Source organism: Papaver somniferum, chromosome 2 (genome assembly GCF_003573695.1).
Source record: "Papaver somniferum cultivar HN1 chromosome 2, ASM357369v1, whole genome shotgun sequence".
NCBI lineage: Eukaryota > Viridiplantae > Streptophyta > Magnoliopsida > Ranunculales > Papaveraceae > Papaver > Papaver somniferum.
Window position 1 is genome coordinate 149,809,622 of NC_039359.1, and position 19,117 is coordinate 149,828,738.

At 36.6% G+C, this 19,117-nt stretch overlaps 1 long non-coding RNA gene and 1 pseudogene across 1 annotated transcript; one reads left to right on the forward strand and one right to left on the reverse strand.

Annotated features, from left to right (window-relative positions):
• The first annotated feature begins 272 nt into the window (after positions 1–272).
• On the forward strand, positions 273–372 carry LOC113354635 (annotated as a pseudogene).
• A 14,377-nt stretch (positions 373–14,749) lies between these two features.
• Positions 14,750–16,090, reverse strand: LOC113354110. The gene is made up of 2 exons (XR_003361678.1): positions 15,905–16,090; positions 14,750–15,110 (listed from the first exon to the last, which is right to left on the reverse strand). It is a non-coding gene; the product is annotated as an uncharacterized LOC113354110 (long non-coding RNA).
• Positions 16,091–19,117: the final 3,027 nt, after the last annotated feature.

Here is a 19,117-nt window from a genome sequence, read left to right on the forward strand (position 1 = left end):
AAGCTTCTAACCTTTTCGCTATAGCAGCAATTTTGGCATCTGATTCAAAGCTTCCTTCTACCCTATTAACGTTTCCTCTGCCTAGAAGAATTGTTTTCTGGGGTACCCTATTGCTTTCCCATTGTTGGGTCTTTTCGGCGATTTCATGCAAATATGTCATCGCATCATCAACTGTTTGGTTTTCAAACCCACCTGTACACATGGACTCTACTGTAGTTGTGGTGGGATAATCTAAACCCTCATAAAGGATCTGAACTAACCTAACCTTTTCTAAACCATGATGAGGACATTGGGCTAATAAATCATTGAACCTTTCCAAATACCTATACAAAGATTCTCCCTCCTGTTGTGTAAACGTGCAGATTTGCGTCCTAATAGACGAGGTTTTGTGCCTAGGGAAAAACTTGTTCAAAAAGGCAGATGTAAGTTGTTCATAGGTTTCAATTGATTCGGAAGCCAAACTATACAGCCACGACTTGGCTTTATCTTTTAAGGAAAAGGGGAATAACCTGAGTTTTAAAGCATCATCATCAAGGTTTCTAATTTTCAGGGTACTACAAATTTCCTCAAAGTCCCTAACATGGAAATAGGGGTTTTCATTTTCTTTTCCTAAAAAGATTGGGAGCAACTGTAAGGTTCCAGGCTTAAGTTCATAATTTGCTTCAGTTTCAGGTAACCTGATACACGAGGGACGAGTAGTCCTAGTAGGATTCAACAAGGCTTTCAAAGTTGCCATTTCTGGCGCTATTGGACTATCAGGGATTCTTTCCTCAAACGGACGTTCAAAAACGGAATCTTCACAGAATCGGACTTTCTAAATTGAGGTAATCAAGACGCTTAGAACTACTAGGTTTCTCTTTAACAAATCTACCTAGGGCGTCTCTTTTACGTTCAGGCATGTAACAGAATAAGGTAGGTAATTCTATGCAAACACAAAACAAGGCTGACTCAACCAAATCAAACCTAAATTTCTAGCAAACAAAAAGAATGATGGCTCCACTTAGATTGTTTCTAGACTAGTTTCTATTATTTCGAAAAGGAACTCGTTACAATCTGAGCAAATCCCTCTGGAATCAATCCGAGTCAAAGTAAGTTGAATCGAGGCGAGTGAAGCTTAGTGGAGCCTTGATACCAAAGGCCTCACCGGTTACAAGGCGGCGCAGTCACGCATTCAACTCACAGAAACCTTCAAGAAATTAGAAGTATGCTCAAAAGAGTAACCAATATTCTTCGAACGACTTTCCTATTAAGATCGTTACCCTATAGGTCTTGTTCTAGTCAAAATTTTAGGCTTAGGTTCGCGTTTGGTTTCGTTTTCCTAAGGCGGGCAAGAAGAGAACGGTGATGAAATCCGAACCCTTATCTTGTATGGCCAGTCCTTGCCCTTTACTAGGAAATTAAAGCAGTCGTTTTCAAGTCCTCTGCATATATGAAACCGAAGGAATACAGTAAACCCGCTGACAGGGGATTCGCGGGTGTTTCGAAAAACTTACCTCCCGTACCAGACGGGCAAAGAACCGCTGAAGTCGACTCGGGCCACGACTCCTATGTCATGTACAAACCCGAGGGGCCTAGGCGATATCGTAATCACCGTCCTTCTCTGCACACAGTTTATATTTAAACCAACCCTTCCTTAGGGTTTTAAAAAAAAAAACTAATAATGTCCAAAGTCCAAGTGTCCAAAAAAGAAAAGAAAAATTACAAAAATAACAAACCCTAATACAGTTCTCTCTCTCTCTTTTTTTTATAAACAAACCCTAATAAATAAATAAAATAAAATAAAATATAAAATAAAATATCTAAAAAGAAATTGTCTTTTTCTCCGTTCTTTTCGCTTTAAGCTTTCGCTCCAAGTCTTTATGCTTTAAGTTCCAGTTTTTACGACATCACCAAACTCCTTGGCTCAATTTCGCTTTATGATCCAAAACCTGTAGACAAAAGATAATACCCAAAAACATAAAAAAGAACAAAAATAATAAAAACCTAAAAAATAAATTAATAAAAGAAAACGAAGTCTAAAAACCCTAAAAGCAAATCCGCGTCGGCGGCGCCAAAAATTGATGTGGTTGTAGATAGTGATAAATGTGGTTCGATTCTCAAACTTGCGAAGGATAAAATATAGACTTAAATTCTAAAACAAAAATAGAAAACTCAAACAAAGATGATGTTGTTATCAATATTAAAAGAACATTGAGGCTAAGATTCCACTATTTTCCAAGTTCAAAGTGATTTAAATCCAATATTTATATTTATTCAATTTTTTCGTTTAATTTGATTCTAAGATGTTGCAACAAGTAGATTTTTAAAATAACAAGTGTAAATCAGAAGCATGGGATATCAAAAACCTAAGTCCAAGCATATACCATCAATGGAAATCACAATTGTTGAATAAAAATCATTAAAACAATTCTCAAACAAGGCAAATAATCATATAAATAATTTTAATAAATAAGATAAATAGAAAATACCACTCTTTATTGGAAAAATAGCTTCCTCTATCGCCTCAGCAATGGGGTTTAGCTCCTCATATCAAAAACAGGTTCAAAATATTTTTCCATTGCTCAAAAGGTGTTTTCAAAAGTGAAGAGACTCAAATGGAGTAAAACAGTTTAATCGTAACGTTTATATGTGTTGCAGATCGACTGTTACAAGAGAAACAGAAGGAATAAGATTGATACAGTAACGATAGAAGCGAAGTGCTGTAGAACAATGACAGTTGGGCGTGGGTTGATGTTCTTCGTGTTCTTCAGCAGCACCAGCAGAAATAAAAGTCCAGTTCGTGATTTTAGCTCTATGTTATCTTCTAAACCTCTCCAAAAGTTGTCTGGCCCTCTCTATGACTTGAAGCAACCTTTTTATAGCCAATAGGAACCCTAATACTCGATTTAATTCTCTCTTTACTTCGGCAGAAAGTCTCGGACTTCTCCACTTTCCAAACTCTTCTCTACGCGTTTCTGAGCTGTACATGTCATTACAGTTCCTCTATTAGATTGATACGAATCTCGGGAAGGGTTATCTTCCCTCAAATCACCCGTAACTGCCAAATATAATCTCAACAGAGCCCGAAAACTTCTTCCTCCTCTGTTTTCTTCTCACGGCTTTCCAGCCTCAATTGGTTGAGTCCAATCAATCTTCCGTCCCTGTTGTGATCCAGAAAGTCCATCCCAACAAATATCTGTAATCGAATCTGGTCGAATCCCTTGCGAAATCCAATTCCAAACCTTCACGACTGCTGCCGTATTTCCCGCCGAATTCTGATTCGAATTGTGAAGAAGAAGAGGCGCCCCATATCCAGAGTAGGGGTGTTTTTAGCAGATGCCTTGGGGTGTCCTGAGGGTTCCCCTTATCCATGATGAGAGTCCGAATAACAAGTGTCCTCCAGGCGCTTTTAGACAGCTTTTCGAGCCGATTTTTCCAAAAATATTTATTGGCCAAAAATACCTACACACACATAAAACACCATAATGAGTACAAAAATGAGAAATATCAATATATAGAATCGAGACAAATTAGACACAAAAATGTGTCTATCACTCATCTATCATCTTGAAGGATTCCTCTATAGAAAGTTCTCTTTCGTCATAAACTAAGTTATTCATCTCAGCTAACTTACGTGTCGACACCTCTAATTTCCTGAGGGACTATTCTAAAGGAGAAATATAAGAATTGTGCTCGTATGACTGGTGCGTGTGTGGATAGTAATTGGGGTCATCAAGGTATGAGCCATAACCTTGAAAAGGCTGATGTTCCCAACCACTATTCACACTATGGTCAAAGTAGTAACGTCCATTTTGAAACTCAGTCGGATATTCATTGTATTGGCTATTGTAATACCATTTCGATATTCTATTGCAGGGGTGTGAGTTGTCACAAAAAATAAAACCCACTGATAGGGGATTCGTGGGCTGATAGAGTCTTACCTCCCGTACCAGACGGGCGTTGAAGTCGACTCAGGCCACCGACTCCGATGTCAGTGTACAAACCTGAGGGGCCGAGACAGTATCGTAATTGTCGTCCTTCCCTGCAAACAGTTTATATTTAATCTTAACCCTTCCATAGGGTTTTAAAAAAAATAATGTTCATTCCAAAAATAAAGTCCAAAAAGTGTCCAAAAATAAAAAGAAAAATTACAAAAATTAAAACCCTATTTACAGTTTCTAAAAATAAAACAAAATAACTATATACAAAATATTCTTCTTCACTCCTTTTGGATTCCTCTTTTCTTTCCTTCTTTGGCGATGCTTCCTTTTATAGCACTTTTTCTTTCCTTGTAGCTTCGATCGAAATCTGAAAAGAATCAAAAAATACCAAAGGCGTAAAAGAGAACAAAAATTCTAAAAGAAATAAAATAAATCTAAAACCTAAAACCTAATACGAATCCGCGTCGGCGGCGCCAAAAATTGATGTAGTTTTGAAAGTGGTAGTAAAGTTCGTTCAACTCGGATTGTGTAAAGGTTTGATTTAAGAACTAAGAATAAAAATACTAAAAATATATTCACAAGGTTGTCACGAATATCGAGAGGTACTGAGATTTTGGATTTCACCACTAATCACATTCAATTGGTTCATATAATGACTCATAACAATTCTAGCTCTTTTGTTGACTCTTTTCTTTGCCAAAAGTAGATTTTATAAAGCATTAGATGTAAATCACAAGCATGACGCATCAAAAGTTCCTAAAACCCAGCATGCAACATCAAACAAAATCAGAACTAATCAAGAAAAATCATAAATCGATTAAAACAAGTGCAAAAGTCATAAAGAATCAATTATAGTTACCAAGTGATTGTGAAATAGGGCTTCCTCCATCATACCAGTGTTTGGGTTTAGCTCCTCATGTCAAAAACACGCTCAAAATATTTAATCATGGCTCAAATAGGTGTTTTTATTGAAGAAGTGAATTTGTAGTAGATATAATTGTTACAGAGTCCACTGTTACAGAAGCTGCCGTTACAAATAAATTCTAATAGGAATAGTTGTTGCGAAGCTGTTTCAAAGGTATTGTATTTGAAAGATTAGGTGACCGTTTCTTGCTAAGTTGCGAAGTGTTCTACGACGTTGTTCTTCAGCGGCAGAAACGTCTTCTCTGCAACTCTTGATTTTCACCTATGCAGCTTCACCAAGCCCTCAGCTCGGTCCCCCAAAGTCTCGACTCCCTTCTATGAACTCTCATCAACTTATATATAGCCAACAGAGCGATTTAATCTCCCCAAAACTTCTCGAAATCTCTTCTTTTCTTTTCTTGGCAGTTACGACAATAATCTTTTCCCAAAATTGTTTCACGCGTTTCTGAGCTTGCCAACTTATCTCAAACTTTTTCTTAGATAGATATGTATCTTTGGGAAGAGTTTCTTGCATGTATTCTTCCTATAATTCCAAAAATAAGTCATATAGAGACCCGTGCAAAACCTGACTTCTATTTCTTTTTCCGGCTATTCTCGCCAATTTGGGTTCAAACAAAAGACTTCACCGGGCCTGTTTAGGCCTAGGGAGTAAACCCAATCAATTTAATCCATTGAATCACTCTGGAAATTGATCGAATTCAATCCCCAACTCTGCCAGTTGCATGCATATTTTTCCCGCCCAAAACTATAAAACTTGATTCATCTCCTACGGATTGTCTAGCCAATTCTGGGCAAAAATAAGACCATTACCAGCCCTGTTTAGCCAAGAGGAACAAACCCATTTGATTTCAGCCATTGAATCTCCCTAGAACACCTTCAATTCTTCAACCCTAATTTTGTTCTTATTTTCCTCCAAAATTCAAATTTCAAATGAAGAAGATGACCTCCCCTTATCCAGCAGTGGTTTCCCTTTAGCAGCTGCCTGAAAATGGATGTCCCTTAGTAATTAGGCTACCCTTTAGTAACTGGTCACCACTTATCCATTGGCTACCCCTTATCCATTTGAGGGGTCCGAATAGCAAGTGTCCTCCAGGGGTGCCCCGCGCAACTTTTCGAGCGGATTTCGCCCCAAAAGCTTATTTCTCCAAAAACACCTACAAAGACACAAAAATCCATAATAAATACAAATTCGAGCACTAACAATATATACAATTGAGATCATATTAGACACATAAATGTGTCCAACAAACTGCAATCCAAAGGTTGTTGATTATGAAGGAACAATAATCTTGTAATCATGGGGAGATATGGTAGACTATTTTCTAAGTCATTACCGATATTCAGTTTCGAAAAGTATATGACTAACGGAACAGTCTGGAACAACTCTGAAAGTAATCATGGGGAGATGTCGACATCAGGGGGAGGATCCAAGGGTATGATGTCGACATATTTTAATTTGAAACTGAAGATGTGTTGTACTCTTTTTTCCTTCGATCGAGAATAGTTTTTCCCAAGGGGTTTTGTTACTCGACAAGGTTTTTAACGAGACAACACTAAAAACATCAAGTATGTTGAACGTTGAAGACATAAAGATCGCGTTGATATTACTGAAAATATCTGAATCAAAGAAATGAAACGCGATAGTATGTTAAGTAACATAACTTCCAGAATCAACAACAGAGTCTTATAAACATTCAAGTCACCAAAGTAAAGTGTGATAAATTCCTTTTGACTGCATTAGACTAATGGAAATTGTCTAACATCGGGGGGAGCATCTAATGGTTTGTTGAACTATTTTCCTTCGCCGAGGTTGCTTTTCCCACAGGGTTTTGTTACTCGGCAAGACAACAACAAACACCGGGAATGTAATTTCCAAGTTAAGGCTATTATCTTTCCCACAAGGATTTTCTGCCTTAATAGTTATGTAGCAACTAGTCAACTTCAACGGAGCAAAGTGAGCATCTGCAACGGATCACCTTTACTTACATCTGTCACGTTGTACTCTTTTTCCTTCGTCAAGGTTTTATCCCACTGGGTTTCCCTTGTTAAGGTTTTAATGAGGCAACGTATACACATCCAACTAGCTTAGACTCGTCTATTTTTGAGGATCATATTGCATGTGATGAACTACATGTAAAATACGAGACAACATGTGAAGTATTACATGTGAAGAGTTGTACCAAGGTTTTGTCCCACTGGGTTTCTTTCCTTATCAAAGTTTTAATGAGGCAATGGACTACGACACAAGTCATCAAGGAGAAGGACATTTGAAGAACTATATGTAAAGCATTATGTACAAAGTTTTGTTATTGAACCGCATAAGGGGGAGTGTTACAGGGCCTACGGCCCATGGATGTGCGGTCCAACGAGACTCCTAGGGTTGTATATAAGGGAAACTATGTAATGATTCAAGACTACTCTCCTAATAATATTGTTCTTTTTCTTCCTCTTATCTTTCCCTGTTTCATCCATAATTCTCCTAAAACAAAAGACAATTAAATAAAAAATTATGTGTATTAATGTTGGTATTAGTATTAATATGGGTTTTATAATAAAATTGAAAAAAAAGAAAGAAAGTATTTTAGAAAGGAGATGGAAATAGGGTTTTTAGAGAAGAAGGATGAGGATAATCAAGAGGAGTTTGTATCCATTAAAAGGTAGAATGTGAAACTCTTTCTCTTTTGGTGTTTATCTTTGATGTTTATTTCATATGCCTTTGTATTGTTAGGTTTTTGCAATTTAATTGAATAAATATATATATTCTATTGATGATCAGACTTCCAATATTGATATATAACATGTTTAGGTATCTCTTGTTAAACTTTGTGAATTTTCCTACACAAATTCACCGTTGAATGTTCCTTGTAATTTGGATTATGATTTCAGAAATTCTGGACAGTTTCGTTTTACTGTGGTTTTGATGTTCTTAAGAAACCTTAATGATGTTAAAATGATTTGAGATCTTAACAAAAATTTTAGATAAATGTATTATCTTTCATTGTGCTTTAGGCTTGCTTAATTTGAGACTAATATGAATTTATGGTGAATATTATGGTGAAATGATCTTATCTGCCTAGATTTTGTAATGTGTTTGTAAAATCAATATCTTTCGGTTTAGCCGTTAGTTTCATGTGAAATTTGGATATCAGGAATGTTCACTAAATTTTTTGGATAGATCGGAAAAAGTTATCATTAAGAAACCTATAAAGTAAAATTCTGCAGTTAGTGTGTTTGCTTAAATGCTTGAAAGAATTACATCGTTAGTTGGGTTGTGAAATTATGACTTGTTGATGAAATGGTTGGAAATATCAATATGGTTATTGTATGATATAATTATTTTAAAAACAATTGGATGGATATGTTAGTTCGGATGGCGGTGCCCGTACCGAGGATATACGGATAGGTGGGGCACGACCCAAGGATACTCGTGCAAAATTAGTGTGGATTTATACATAAATTGATATACTTGTTTGAATGTCGGTGCCCGTACCGAGGATACACGGATAGGTGTGGCACGACCCAAGGATACTCTTGCAACGGTAGATGAATGAATATATTTGTTTGAATGGAGGTGCCCGTACCGAGGATACACGGATAGGTGGGGCACGACCCAAGGATACTCGTGCAAGTAGGGTTGGCGGTCCCGTGCCGAGGATACACGGACAGGCGGGGCACAAACCGAGGATACTCGTGTATTTCAGAGAATTTGATAGATTGTGAGTTTAGTTGATGAATGTACATATATTTAAATCCTTGAAGTTGTGTCGTATACTCTTGTTGTGAATATTCTCTTTGATTGGTAGGCATGTTTTCATATATTTTTGAAAAAGGGAATGCATTCTATTGAGCTGTCATCTCACCCCAATTGACATTCCTTGCAGATTTATGAAAGTTGGAAGTGGAAGCTAGAAATGAGTACCTTAGTAATTGATTGCTTTCTTGCATTGCTTGAGATGTAATAGGATTAAATAAATGATAGTTAAAAATGTTTTGAACGATGTTTAATGTATTCATATGCTTCAATTCATATATAAAAGTTTAAATTATGTTCGGTATAAAAGTGAATTAGCAAGAATAAATATATGCATAAGTCTCGTTCCGACCCGTAACGCTTCGATTTCGGATCTCCATACGGGTTTGACCCTGGTCCGGATCTCGGGTGTTACAAGTTGGTATCAGAGCTCTAGGATTTAGATCTTACATGGGACTGAAACAAATAATTAAAATAGGTTTATACGCATGATTGATTGATTGATTAATATGGTTGTTAGTGTTATTTGTTTAATTTTATATATGCTGATTTTCTTGATTAGTTGGAACGTGTGTGATAACTAATTCTGTGCTAAAATGAATTTGTTGATTTTCTTACAATATCGTTTGCATGATATTGAAATTAAAATGTCGGTAGCATGTTCAAAATTTTGAGGACAAAATTTCTTTTAAGCGGGTAAGAATGTAATACCCTGTATTTTTATTTGTATTCTTGGGTCTGGTCTTATGCGAGTTTGCTAACATTTTTGTTCCGATTATTTTTCTTTGCTTTGCTTTAGTATAGGTGGGTTGATTTAGATAGGAGAATTACTAGTTAGTGTGGAAATAATCACCTAATTAAGATTTTATAAATGAATAATAAGAGAATAAATTTAGGAAAATTGAAAAGACAATTAAATAAAGTTGGTATTAATATTAATAGGGGTTTTATAATAAAATTGAAAAAAAGAAAGTATTTTAGAAAGAAGATGGAAATAGGGTTTTTAGAGAAGAAGGATGAGGATAATCAAGAGGAGTTTGTATCCATTAAAAGGTAGAATGTGAAACCCTTTCTCTTTTGGTGTTTATCTTTGATGTTTATTTCGTATGCCTTTGTATTGTTAGGTTTCTGCAATTTAATTGAATAAATATATATCTTCTATTGATGATCAGACTTCTAATATTGATATATAACATGTTTAGGTATCTATTATTAAAACTTGTGAATTTTCCTACACAAATTCACTGTTTGAATGTTCCTTGTAATTTGGATTATGATTTCAGAAAATCCGGACAGTTTCGTTTTATTGTGTTTTTGATGTTCTTAAGAAACCTTAATAGTGCTAAAATGATTTGAGATCTTAACAAAAATTTTAGATAAATGTATGATCTTTCATTGTGCTTTGAGTTTGCTTAATTTGAGACTAATATGAATTTATGGTGAATATTATGGTGAAATGATCTTATCTGCCTAAATTTCGTAATGTGTTTGTAAAAAACAATATCTTTCGATTTAGCCGTTAGTTTCATGTGAAATTTGGATATGCTATACACGATGGTCTCACGAATGTTCACTAAAAATTTTAGATAGATCGGAAAAAGTTATAATTATGAAACCTATAAAGTAAAATTCTGCAGTTAGTGTGTTTGCTTAAATGCTTGAAAGAATTACATTGTTAGTTGGGTTGTGAACTTATGACTTGTTGATGAAATGGTTGGAAATATCAAGATGGTTATTGTATGATAAAATTATTTTAAAAATAATTGGATGGATATGTTAGTTCGGATGGCGGTGCCCGTACCGAGGATATACGGATAGGTGGGGCACGACCCAAAGATACCCGTGCAAAAGTAATGTGGATTTATACATAAATTGATATATTTGTTTGAATGTCAGTGCCCGTACCGAGGATACACGGATAGGTGGGGCACGACCCAAGTATACTCGTGCTACGCTAGATGAATGAATATATTTGTTTGAATGGCGGTGCCCGTACCGAGGATACACAGATAGGTGGGGCACGACCCAAGGATACTCGTGCAAGTGAGGTTGGTGGTCCCGTGTCGGGGATACACGGATAGGCGGGGCACGAACCGAGGATACTCGTGCATTTAAGAGAATTTTATAGATTGTGAGTTTAGTTGATGATGTACATATATTTAGATCCTTAAAGTTGTGCCGTATACTCTTGTTGTGAATATTCTCTTTGATTGGTTGGCATGTTTTCATATATTTTTGAGAAAGGGAATGCATTCTATTGAGCTATCATCTCACCCCAATTGACATTCCTTGCAGATTTACGAAAGTTGGAAGTGGAAGCTAGAAATGAGTACCTTAGTGATTGATTGCTTTCTTGCATTGCTTGAGATGTAAATTGTGTTAAATAAATGGTAGTTGAAATTTTTTTGAACGATGTTTAATGTATTCATATGCTTCAATTCATATATAAAAGTTTAAATTACGTTCGGTATAAAAGTGAATTAGCAAGAATAAATATATGCATAAGTCTCGTTCCGACCCGTAACGCTTCGAGTTCGGATCTCCATACGGGTTTGACCCTGATCCGGAACTCGGGGTGTTACATGCATGCCTTGGCGCGAGGATGTGGCTGGCATGGTTTTTCATTGGCACAATGGTGCGGCTGGCATGGTTGGCATGCCTTGGCGCGAAGATGTGGCTGACATGGTTCGCCATTGGCACAATGGTGTGGCTGGCATGGTTGGCATGCCTTGGCACGGAGATGTGGCTGGCATGGTTTTCCATTGGCACAATGGTGTGGCTGGCATGGTTGGCATGCCTTGGCGCGAGGATGTGGCTGGCATGGTTCGCCATTGGCACAGTGGTGCGGCTGGCATGGTTGGCATGCCTTGGCGCGCAGATGTGGCTGGCATGGTTCGCCATTGGCACAGTGGTGCGGCTGGCATGGTTGGCATGCCTTGGCGCGTAGATGTGGCTGGCATGGTTCGTCATTGGCACAGTGGTGCGGCTGGCATGGTTAGCATGCCTTGGCGCGGTACCATGAGAATTAGGGTTTGGTATAGATGATATTAGTCAATATTAAGGGTTTTTCCATGGAACATGACCCATGTAAAAAAAGGTACCCCGTTAATTCTTAAGTAGGCATGTTGATTGATTCAATAAATGTGCTAATGGTCATAGTGACGTCATGTCGAATGTACAGTTTTACGATTTTAACCCTAAGCTAAAAACCACCATCAACACCTATATACCACACGTGGAAATTCTCATTTCCCATATCAATTCATATTGACAAAAAAACATTATAGGTCCCTTCCAAACCATGGAAAGATTAACAGAAGCATCAGAATTATCGTAATGAAATTTAAACAAAGCATGGAATGCAGAAACATATAATGCATGAGTTTGTTAAGCATAAACTTTTGTAAAAGAAACAACAATGGTTACAAAAGAGTTAAATGTATTCCCACCTCTTTTGATGAAAAGACACGCCTACTTCGAGATCCACGATCCACTGGTTCATCCTTTGCATCGATCGTTGTTAATATAGACTAACTGTTAATCACACAAGAACTCTAAGAATCTAGCCAAAAGGCTCACACAAGGCTCATAACATAATTCATACAAGTTCTAGTTATAAGTTAAGTGAACTATCTAATGGTTCTAAGCTCATTTATGGTTCTACACCTTTTTACTATCTATCTTTAGCATATCTAAAGTTTAATAATTCAATTAGGTTGTAATCATAGACCATTAGGTAAGTCTTATGAATATCTACAACTTTGTAGAATGAACCAAAGACTACTTCAGACCATAAGAGGTCCAAATCATCAAGCTAGGAAAATATAGTCATCCTAGTCAACTAACAGTCAAACTGACAGTCCGAGGTCTACTTAACAGTCAACATCTAAGTCCAGGTCAGAGTCTAGTCAAAGTCAAGGTTCACTGAGTCTAGTCGGGTCAACAGAGTTAAACTGATTCAACTCAGTCAGATAGTTTGAGTTAGGTAAGTCAGCTAGACTGACTGGGATGACTAACAGGTCTAAACTCTATTACAATTACAAGAACACAACCATCCTGGTTCTATTAAGTTGATCATTACCCAAGTTTTTGATTTTAAAAGAATTCTACAACTTCAATACAAAAACAGAACAACTTCATAATTCATTTCCAAATACAATACAGCTTACCTTTAGGTAGCAGTTGCAATCTCATCTACATATATCCATATCAGTGATATTACAGTCAACCCCATGAACAGCAACATCATCACCACTATAATTTAAGTTCAACCCCATTCCTATCTTCTAATACAATTCCTCAACACCGTTACACAACCACCATCTTACACTTTTCCTTTCATTCCATTCCATAACTACCAGTATATACAACTAATATTCTCAACTCAAACTGCATCTCAAAACAGCATCACTAACCAAACAATTTCATCTCCTTCAACACCAAGTCTACTCCAGCACTGCCATTTCAAAGCACCAACACATACACACACACTATCCATAGCGCCACCACTGAATTTCTCATATCAATTCCAACAATAATAACGCAACATCAACAAATCTGCAATATTCATTCTCTCTGCAATAAACTATACATTAAAACCATCGGCAACTCCACCAGCCATTGCAGTTCACTACCAATCCTCTATAAACAAACCTCCAACCCCTTTCTTGAAATCCACAACACCACAACAGCAATAATAACACCACCATTTCAATTATGTTACCTTCAAGTTCAGTTCAACTCCATTACCACAACCAACCACAACCATACACTCATCTCTAACACAATCCTCATCTTCACTTATTACAGTTCACTTCCATAGCAATTCTTAACTCAACATCACATGTAACTCCAATTTCATTCATTATACAGAACCATCGTCTCTATTTCCATCTCAATTAATACTAATTCCTTTTAAGTATCTGCACATCTCCCATGCAAACCCCAAACATCTTCCAGAACTATAAATTTCATAACAAACTTATAAACTCAATATTGAAAATCATATAACTTAACTAAATTTACTGAGAAGACAATTACCTAAAAAGGTTTCACCCCAACAATTGAATCAGTCCCTAATCCAGCAGTTCATCACAGACAAATCTCAACAATCTCCACTAAAACAGAATTAAGCCTTCACTTTCAATTTCAAACTACTCTTCAACCTCGTACTCTAATTCAGACCAAACCCATCTCTAATCTTCTCCCTAAACTCTCATCCGCCTCATCTACATCTTCTATGAACTTATCAAGAAACCCTAATTTCTTCACAAATCCGCTTCACATCACCAATTCGACAATAACCCATTTGTCCTTCGTATATGAACAACTCAATCAACATAATAATTTCATTCGAACTTCGAATCAATCAGCAACCCTAATTCCTAAATTAATCACTTTGAATTGAAAACCAGTTGTGAATCCTTCTTCCTTGTTCTTAACTCACCATACCCCTTACCAATTACTTAATTTCATCTTCGAATTCATCTCAGAATCAAATCTCAAAACCCTAAATCGGTATGATAAACATCAACACCGCTCCCATCTCTTCAGTAACATCTTCTACTTCATCTACTCCATCTCAACGAGTGCATGTCTCTCTCTCTTTCTCAAACAGAAACCTTTAATATCTCTCAAACAGACTCTCAAACGCTCGCGGAGGAAGAAGAACAGGGAAAGAAAATAAACAGGAGAAAGAGAAGAAGACTGAAGAAGAAATACTCCTTCACTATATATAAGGGAATTTTTATTTTTACTTGTACCATTATATAGGCAGGGCCCAAATTTCAAAACTATTTTTTACTTACATAATCCCTATTTATTTGCTTGAGAATCATCACAATTAAGGCTGCACAACGGTCAGTTCGGGTCGGTGTTGTATCCTACCGACCATAGAACCATACAAGTCGATTAATTTTTGATTTGCCCCAACTAGGAGTAAAGTTACAGTTCGGGTCGGTTATAAACCGGCCGATTCAGTGTCGGACCGGTGTAGTTCGGGTCCCGGTTCACCGACCAGAACTTGAATCAGCTGATTCGGATCGGGTTAACCGATTAACCAGTCCGACTCGACAATTGTTCTGTTAATAAATCTGTGGACTTGTGTCCCTGTCCTAGATTCCCTATATTCGGATGTTATAAAATCCATGTCTACTAATACAACCATAAAACTATTTTGAATAAATTATTAATTAGAATCTCTGTGCAGAATAATTATAATGAACCAAAGAATAATGAAAGACCCTCCAAGAGTTTTACTCTCTGTAGAACTAGAAAATGAATGAAATCCAAAACCTAAATGAAATCACTGATCAACTAATCTGCAAGACTTACGAGCCGAGAACTTATTGGCAAATAAGAAACAAAGGCACAAGGAAATTGTTCAACTGTTGTCTACTGGAGTCTGACAAAGCCTTCATAGAGTGGTACTGGTAACACACCGTTCAACTGTTAACTCCCCCAGCTGCACTTTGATGTTCATTTTTCCTCATAGATGGTCAAAGGTCCAAGGACATCTACATCAAAAGTAGACTTCAATTAGATAAAAAAAAAACAAAAACAAGTTAATAGAACAGGAGAGCATAAACAACTATCTGTGTACCACCAACAACAAAAACAATAACATGATCGCCTATACAATAAGAATTTCAGATTCCATATTATACCATTTCATTTTATCGTTGAGTTTCCAATAAGAAAAATATGCAGAGTGAGTAAAATAAACAAGCATATATAGATCAGAATCGTCTAAAGGTTCACCACAACTACATAGTTATTTTCCAATTCAAAGGAATGATCTTTGATTCTTTTACTTACAAAAATTCTAATAATGCCCAGCAATATATGCATGACACAATAAATCCTACATTAACCTTCAGAAACACCAATAATAGAACAGTACTACCAATCCATGGACTACAACATGCCTAATATCACCTCAACATTTCCAACTCCTAAAATCATTTCCACCATCTATCTAGAATCATTTAGTCTTCTTACGCTACAGTACCACAACAACTATTGTTCCTTAAAAGAAATCAAACAAAGCAATGAAATAAAATCCACCCACAAGAGAAATCAAAACACATAATAATTAATCAAAACAAAAATCAAACAAAACCCCATCAATAAGAGTACCTCTCAATTAATGTAAACAAATCAAAAATTAAAATCAAATCAAAACCCATTGTGAACAGAAATTAAATTGATAAGATCAATCAACAATCAAATCAAAATCAAATTAAACCCCATCAATAAGTAATAGCAGCACATCAATTAATGAAAATCAATTAACAAAATTCTCCATTACATGTAGAATTCATTTGATTGGCAACAAAAATCAGCAACTTGTCAACCAAAATCGGCAACACTTTGAGATGATGGCGATGCAGGATCAGGGTCGTAGACTAAAAGTAGATAGAAGAAGGTTGAAGTTGAGACAATTTCAAAGTCGCCACTTTTGTAAACTGTAGCCCTGGTTTTGCTGGAGAAAGAAAAATGGAAGAATAAGGTAGAAGGTAAGTGATGAGTATTTATAGGTAGGTATTAGGGTTTTATTATCGGTCGGTCCTAGGTGAGGTCGGTCGGTATCTATATACAACCGAGTAACACCGGAAATAGCTCGGTCTTTTTAAGCATTTACCGTACAGGGCCGTTAACTATATCGGGCTCCGGTTGGTTCGGTCATTTTTAGGTCGGGTCCGCCTGTTTGGCCGGTTTGGACGGGTCCATGTGCACCCCTAATCACAATTGAGTATATGTCTCTAACATTGGGAATATAATTAAGGGTAAAACAGGAAAAAACATAGAAATTTATAAAATCAAAAAAGTTTCTTAATCTAAGAGAATTGTTCCGTCCGCCTATATATGTGGTGCGGAGGGAGTAAGAACATAAGAAGAAAGAATGACTTTCTCGATCAGTTCTCGTGATAAGGTTGACTAAAATGCTAAAGGCACACGAGAAAAGGATAAGGGCAGCCAGACGGTCAAAGATATAAAATGATGATTCTACCTTTCGTAATAATCTGATGATATCTTCTTCATCCGGTATCCGATTGACACGTTCGAGTAGTCCATCTCGTAAAACTTCTCGAGACCTATCCAATGGTACTAGTTTCGTATCTATATCGTTGTTAGATTAATTTCTATTAATTAACGTTCGTGTTAAATTAATCGAGTTATTATCGGCTAATATGTCTCTTGACTAGTCTAATAGCGTTGACGAGCTCGAGGGTACATACAGGTCAGTTCATCACTAGTAGGGGCGGTCCTTCTCTCATCCATTGGTTAACTCTCAGTCGAGTATACATTGATCATCCAATGATCATAATTAGGGTTTTAAACTGAATGCTCTGTCTAGCATAATTCTGAACATGCTCAAACACCATTGTGTTAATATTGATCCAACAATCAATATTTTAATTAATTAATTTAAATAATATTCGGTTAATATTTTTAATTATTTTATTTGGTCTTGCTACCAATTATTCATGGATCCAGCAGTATTTGCTGAGACTAGAAGTACTTGTTCTGACTATCAGTGCTATATCTGTCAAGTACCCTAATCGCTTCAGCTAGCAATGGGTCACGACCAACAAGGTTCAGAACCGCCATTTTTGGGAATATTGATTCAACTATCAATATTTAATTTCTCAGAGCAATATTCCTCATATTGATTCAGCTATCAATATTCGAGTTGCAATATTTCTCATGTAGATTCAGCTATCAATATTTGAGGATTTAATACTGATCCATCTATCAATATTGTATTGGTTCATCAACCAACATTTGGTTCGTCTGTCAACCATTATTTTAATATTATAATCTCTCCTCGTCATTCGACTAACTTATGACACACGGATCGAGAAAGACCTTCAATGATCATTCAATGATGATTATTTTCACAAGTGTCCAGTGCACCAACATAATGGTTTATGGTCGATCCAACAATCTCATAAAACCATCACCAAGTCATTCGACCACCATTACTGCTTTAACTAGTATAATGATATGACACAGTGACCTAATTCAACAATCATGGTCTACAGAGCATGTTGCTGTTTCAACATTCTATGCTTCATCCATCATAATATTGAACTTCCTCGGTTCACTTCATTAGATTCATAGTCTTTGGTCTGGCGGCCTACAACACATGCGATGTGAGGTACATCCACGATGAGAGTTGTGGTAAGTCGTGTTGACAGTTAAGTAATAAATGGAATAGTGGATGGTCGGTCAACCCAGTCTTCCGTGCAAAATGGAAATGGTTTTTACAAGATCTCCCACTTCCCCATTCTTCTACTACCTACAACTGTCACCACTTACAGGAAATTGATGTGCTACTATAAATAGGTTTCTGAACCTATGATCTGATAACTAACAACAACTAAGACTCATCACTGTCAAGTTATCAAACACATTCAGAAGATTACTCTCGTATATACAGAGAATCATCTTTACAATAGTTCAACACATCACATCACCTACAGATCAATCTTCGTTGATCTCCACACAATCTCAGCTTCCCTCCCTACAGACTGACCCTTCTCCTCCTCTTGTGACCGAATTGAACCTGGAACGACCATTATCTTGGTTTAGGCTAGGGTCCTAGATTAGTCTCTGGAACTCAAAGTACTCCCGTGCAGTACATTTGTTTAAAGGTTTAGACGATTCACAACTCCGAGCACCTGCTTCAGCGAGCACTTTCCTCCTCCACCACTTTTTACCAGAAAACATGTAAGCCGTTTTTACCCACAAACACTCTCTAAAAAGAATTCTTGTTTACCTCTCAGAAGAAAAAAATCATTTCAAGGACTTGGATTTTCGTACCCTAGGTAATTATCTGTTTTTATAGGTTCCTTATAAAAACCCTATTTTCTAAGAAAAGTCACGAAACGACCCCGCACCTAGAGAATATCTTTTACAAAATTGTTTATATACCCTAACTTGTGTTGAGAATTTCTCATCCAAGGAGTTCCGCAACCGAGCATGTCTTCTACGTCACGAACTTTTGAAAGCATGAAGAAGCTATTAACTTTTGCGATGGTATTGAAACAAGAGTAAAGAAGAGAACTATGGTTGATGACGAAGTGGTTGAATCATCTTAAGATCATCCTGGTGTGAATTGTTGTTTCGCTTATGATCATCAAGATGTTGAGTGTGAAAGATGATCTCTGCTAATGTTGTTTATGCTTTTCTTAAATAATTTGAGGAAACAAAGCTGGAACTTGTTGAAACGCTAAAAGGTCTAGAAACGTTACAAATTGAGTTGAAAAAGGTTTTTGCTGACCTTGTTCTCATGAAATTTCATGTTCGTGATCTTCTCAATAGGTATATTTTCTTTGAAGAGCTCGTGGATACAATTGATGACAAATTCAAAGGTCTAAATACCAATGAAGAGTCTGGAAAAATCTAGCTTATTTTGATTTCATCTATGTACTAGGAAACTTCTTGTGAGAATTTATTCTTGTGTTCAATAAGGATAACTAGGGTTTGGGATCGAAATCTTGTGAGTACACAAGCT